Raw genomic sequence first — 6073 nt, 5'->3', positions numbered from 1 at the left:
ATGGCGGCGGTGAACGTCGGCGACAGTATTTTCTGGTAAACCCTTCTCTCCCAACACTCTTTTCTTTTAAAAATCTTCCAAAGTTCAGTGGATAATCAGCATGAGATTTGATTTTTTTTTTTTTTTTTTTTTCCTTTCTCTGATGTTGATGATGATGGATCATTGTGGAAGATGACGGTGATTGGTTGTTGAAGATAATGAAGATGAAGTAGTGGTGCTTGGTGCGGACTTCGGTTCGACAAGGAAACAACAGGCATGGTTGCGGGTTAACGAGTCAAATACTCGGGTCAAACCCGAGTCAACTCGGTCACACCGAGTCGACTCGGCCAACATTCAATCAACTCGGTTCGAGTTCTTGTTCACTCAGTCCAGATTCGGATTCGGTTTTGAGGATTATTTTGGGTTCGGGTCAACGCTCGAGTCAACTCGGGCCAACAACAAGGGTCAACAAAGACAAGTGGTCAGCCGGCTTGAGATATATCAGTTTTGGTTCGATCAAGGATGGTCAATGTTAGGCTCGGTTAGCCGTAGTCGACTCATTCAGCCAACAAAAAGTCAAACCCGGTTGGCTCGGTCAACACCCGAGTCAACTCGGGTCAACAACGGTCAAACATGTCAACGCCCGGTCAACTCAGGACCCGGTAAAGTTTTAACGATGCGTTAAACTTTCTATATAGATTCGTAGATTTTTAGTTACGCGACCGAGCTCGACCCGAATCTTTTAGTGTTTACTTACGTTTTATTTTGTCGTATTTCATAAAATTTTAGTATATATAGTTTGAATTGATTGAATTATTGGTTGAATTTTGAAAAATAAATCGACACTTAGTTGTCGGGATCGTCCAAAAACAGTTGAAACTCTGTCCGTTTTTCGTAAAATCCGTTATATGAAACATTTATAATTCATAACCGACGTCTATTGAAAGTTAAAGCATATATATATATATATATATATATATTGAATAAACATGAAAGTATATTCATTTTGACGATGATTACGAAACCGATACCTATTTAAAACAAACATAACGCTTATAGTTACTTCAAACATCGATATTTCGAACACTTTTATACAATAAATCTAACGTGTATACCTATTTCACACACTTTAAGTTCGAATATTTATTTCACACCACGACGACATACATTTTCTATCAAATAAATATAACGAGTTATTTTTATTTCAACGTCGAAATTTATATTTCAAATGTCAATGGTTTCGAATATATATATATACACACACACACACACATCTTATTCACTTATGTCTTACGAAAACTACGAAGAGGCGTACCACTAACCACCTACGTATTTCTATTCGCAACAACTAACATGACGCCATAAGTATATTTATATTTAAATATATAAATGTATATACATTCTAAATTATTTGAAAACTAAGTCGTTTTCGAGACTTAGTTTTATCCCAATTATAAACGGGATCAAATAACCATAGAATGGTTATTCTAAGTCACACTAACAACACCATCGTAGAGTCGTTTTATTTACGACTCGGTAGAGCTCGGACACGTAGTTTAGCTACGTCCTCATACTAGAAACTTATAAGTATTCCTTCGTAGGAATGTCATAGTTGCACGCTAGCTACTTCATGTTCTTGGAATGACACTACGACATCACGGAATCACGATAAGCTAGCTTTGCACAGGAATGTCAAGGTGAGTTCATAACCCCCACTTTTTACTGTTTTACATTTTTATAAATGTTTTCGGGGGTGGAAAGACATGCAAGTTTTTGCAAAAGTAAATAACTTTTCGATGAACGAAAACTCATATTTCTGAACTATGTTGCAAATGAATTTCAACGAACTTGAAAAGTTTACGAACGAATTATACTAAACATACCGGTTTTACAAAACGTGCATGATTTTCATGACTAGTGACGAGAATGTCCTAGTTACAGCAACGGGACTGGGTTGGCCTGCGTACGAAAAACGAGACAACTCAGTGAGACCATGTCCCCCTTTTCTTTCAACGTTTCGGTTAACAACTTTCAGGGGGAAATACATGTCAAACTTAGGTATGATTAAGTTATGGAATGAACTCTTAGATCATGTGAGCATAGGCTGTAACTGAGGTGCCATTAATCCTTTTGAGGACCAAGGAACAAAGGTTAGATCTAATGGGTACGGGCGAGCCCCACTCACGGTCCATGGGTGACCACTAGAGTGCTGTTGTGTCCCAGTCGAGGTGATTCGACACTAAAAATTGCCTACGCGGGTTGAGTACCTCCTATGTCGTCGCATATATTAATGTCCTCGCGAAACATTAATGATCAACATGTTCATAGACGCTTTACATACCAACTTACAACACTATAACTTTCAAATGTTTTTAATATTCATTTGACGCAAACTCGTAATACATGTATTTACAAACTTTGGAAATGATTTCAACTTATGTACAAGTAAGAGGACGTGTTGGTGCTGCTTACAAATATTCTTTTGGGCTTGGCCCATTCTCTCTCGTGCAATGCACGAATACTCTTGTGGGCTAGACCCACAGTTTTCATATAACATGCCAAGAAACTCTGATTTTACTAAATTTTCTCCACAGCTTTTAAACCGGTACACAAAAATATTTGTTTAAAATCTTTTTAAAAACAAACTATGAACTCGCTCAACTTTATGTTGATTTTTTTCGCATCTTCTTTCTCAGGTTGCATTTTCAAAACTATGGAACGGTTGGAATAGGAGAACCCATGGGAATTCGAGTACTTAGCAGGCGTTCATTGTTTAGAAGTCTTAGCTTATTGCTTCCGCTGTGCAATGAAGATACCGGTCCAGTCACGCCAGCTCTGATTTTTCGGGGTGTGACAGATTGGTATCAGAGCTATAGGTTTCAGCGAGTTAGGTTTCTGTGTAGAGATACCTAGGCTTTAACCTCACTTTCTTCTGGGGACTTAGATTATTAAGACTTGAACACATACATTACGCCTAGGACTCGAATATGGGTTTCCAACCGTTGCCAAAAACAATGAGTCAACAATATTGGTTTTAAACAAACACAAGTGTTGTCTTGATACATGGTTCACGAAACAGATTCATACATTAAGCAAAACTTTGAGAGTTTTTGATAATATGCATTTAGGACCTTTAGAAAACTTATGTCGAAATTCATTAAAGGTCCCCACTTAGAAAACGTGACTAACAATTTCGAGCACCCGCTATTATCTATATTGTCCTTGCTATTTTAGTTACCCGAGCAAGTAATCTACGCGGAACGAAATGCTAGTGCACAAATGTACATGAAACTTAAACTATACGTTAGCGGACGTTGAATTACATCACACACAACTTTCGAGGCAAGGCCTTGGGGAAAACACGATTGGACACGACAACAACTATGCTAATCTCGATAGCGGGAGAACGACAACCGAAATGCAGTACTTTGCCACATGATCCTGCAAATGACACGAATCACGCTGAGGTACGTTTAACTTGGATTTCACAACAATCTATACTTACTCTAAGGAGACTCACAACTATTAGCGCTGCAAAAGAAGTCACACGTCTTCGCATTCCCCCTATTTCATTTATGGCGGATCTGCTATGTTCGACATTCCATGGTAATGTCACCTAACAACCGACATCACACGAAGTTCCAGGTAAAGTCCTTAAACTTCTTTTATTGAAATTCTGACTTTTGCATATAGCGAGTAGACTTTCATATTTCTACTCCCCCTAATGATCATTGCATCACAAAAATATTCTTACATAATAGCGAATGCTCATTTGCTCCATTCTTGATTAATTCATATTTATACATGCGTTGTTTGTTACGCATGTGACTCCACTTGAAATTGTTGCTTTATCAAGTTCAAATATTATTTCGCTATACTCACTCCTTGCATTGTGATCTAGATAAACTTTATTATTGCATAATGTTGACTCTTTGATATCGAGTCAAAGAAACTCGTTGAAACTCCTTTCTTTTCAAGCCACATACATGGTTTTCGTTGTAACCATGTCGAAATCTTCTGGTTGATACATGCACCCATTGTTGGACTGTGTTTAAACCAAGTTCAATTGTTCGAACTTGCTCGTAATATATATTCGATTCAATATTCCATATGATGGATTGAGGCCATCATATTTGAAATAATCCCAACAAGCAATTCATTTGCTTTGAACCATAACATGCTTGTTTGGTCTTCGAATTCATTGAATCGTTTCCTTAATCACGATCACCTTGTGGTGACGTTTTCACAAATTTGAAGCTTGCGCTAATCTCGTTGCTCACATCATGTATGGATTTAGTTATTTATTTATTTGTTTAATTATATTAAATCCGCCTTGTTGATTTATCGTATTAAATCAGTCTCAATACAATTGTGTGTTAAGATAATGGTACCCAAGTTCGTCTTAAATATTCCGGTGTACCTCTTAATGGTTCTTTCACCATCGAGCGAACATTTGTGATATTCATTGTTTTTCATCTTCGCTCGAAAACATTGTTTATTTGCTTCATTGTCAATTGAAAATCCTATGAGATATGTTGGAATGAGCATTCAAATTTACTTCGTTGAACCTTTCATCAGATTTCAAACACGGTGAACTTGTTCGGTCACCGCTATTATCGAATTGTTTCAATCACTACGACACCCTGTGGCGTCGGTCTAAACTTGTAGCTTGTGCTAATTACTATCAGTCGTTTCATGCGGAACTATTTATGCTTTTCGTTTGACACATCATTCAAATAGTCTTAATGCAATTATGTATTAAGACGAGGATACACCAGGTTCGGTTGTATTTCATTTCAGTGTATCATTGCAACTCCACCATGTCAACACATTGATTTTATCTTATTCATTTATTGGTTCAATAGTTGACAAATCATTTCATGATTCTATCTATTTGAGATTGTTGAATCAAGTTTTCAACCATACAACAACCAACGCTAGATTCCGTTGGTAGTAACTTTTATTGTTTCAAAAATTGATTTGCAGTTTGTGAACTTTCATTGGAATTCTATTGGTCAAAATTCCTCTTTTATTGAACCACGTAAACTTGGTCGCAATGGTGATAGTATCACTACGCTTCGTTCACTTGACATCGGTTTCTTGAACAAACTCAACTGAACCGTTGGGTTCTTATTGATGCAAAATGTCTTTACATTCATATAATTCGAATAAGTCTTGATTCGATTACGCGGTCATTCACATTGGTATTATTGGGACTTTCCTAGGAACGGAACAACTTTGACAAGATGACATAGACTAAATTTCGAGGACGAAATTTCTACAACAGGGGGAGAATGTGACAACCGGTAATTAACGGCTCCTAATTACGCAATTAACGAATGTGTAAGGTGATAATAAATAGTTTTTAAGGCACAATTAACTTAATTAGGCTATTGTAAGGTCTAGGTACGCCTATTCGACTTTATAGTGCGCGTATGACAATACGCGGAGAAACTGCAGAATATTAAACGATAACGCGCTGAAACCGAATAAAATACAGACAACGTCGACAGATATTAAATTTTTACGATACATTTTAGCTTCGTGATTAAAATTTTATATCCGTAGTCGAAACCGGATCGAAAAACGGTTTAATACAGCAACGATGCGAGTTTACATGGTTATTATAGTAAACGACAAGCGATCGCGCAAGCAGTAACTACCGAACGTATTTTTCGCATTTTAATATAGGAATTATATTTTACGACACCTCATGGGAGTTGGCTGCGTTAACGGGCTTCTGAAATTATACTGGGCCGAGCAACAACTAGACACACTTAATGGGCCTTAGGCCCAACCCACTAACTAAAACCCTAGGTATATAAGTTAGTAGTAAACTTGTTCCTTCATTTTGAAACACAGATAACCAAACACGCCTACCACTGATTTTCCCTGTGCTCTTCCTTAATTTCTCTTCTTTGAAAACCCTACACACACAAATACATGAAGACTTCATCTCCTCCAAAACACAAACACCCTGCCTCCCCTTCAATGGCTGACCGACGATCAGCACAGGGCCGACGATGGGCTGTCGGCGTCTCTTTTCTCCGGCGGATCACCCCACACGCACACCCCTCCTCAGTTGTACCCCCCC

General features: G+C 37.8%; 1 long non-coding RNA gene across 1 annotated transcript; it reads left to right on the top strand.

Moving 5' to 3' along the window:
* Positions 1-358: 358 nt before the first annotated feature.
* Positions 359-2731, top strand: LOC118491320. Its single transcript, XR_004891271.1, has 3 exons — positions 359-641; positions 1581-1676; positions 2676-2731. It is a non-coding gene; the product is annotated as an uncharacterized LOC118491320 (long non-coding RNA).
* Positions 2732-6073: the final 3342 nt, after the last annotated feature.

Source organism: Helianthus annuus, chromosome 4 (genome assembly GCF_002127325.2).
Source record: "Helianthus annuus cultivar XRQ/B chromosome 4, HanXRQr2.0-SUNRISE, whole genome shotgun sequence".
In the NCBI taxonomy this organism is placed as follows: Eukaryota; Viridiplantae; Streptophyta; class Magnoliopsida; order Asterales; family Asteraceae; genus Helianthus; species Helianthus annuus.
This window is presented reverse-complemented; position numbering and strand designations above follow the sequence as displayed.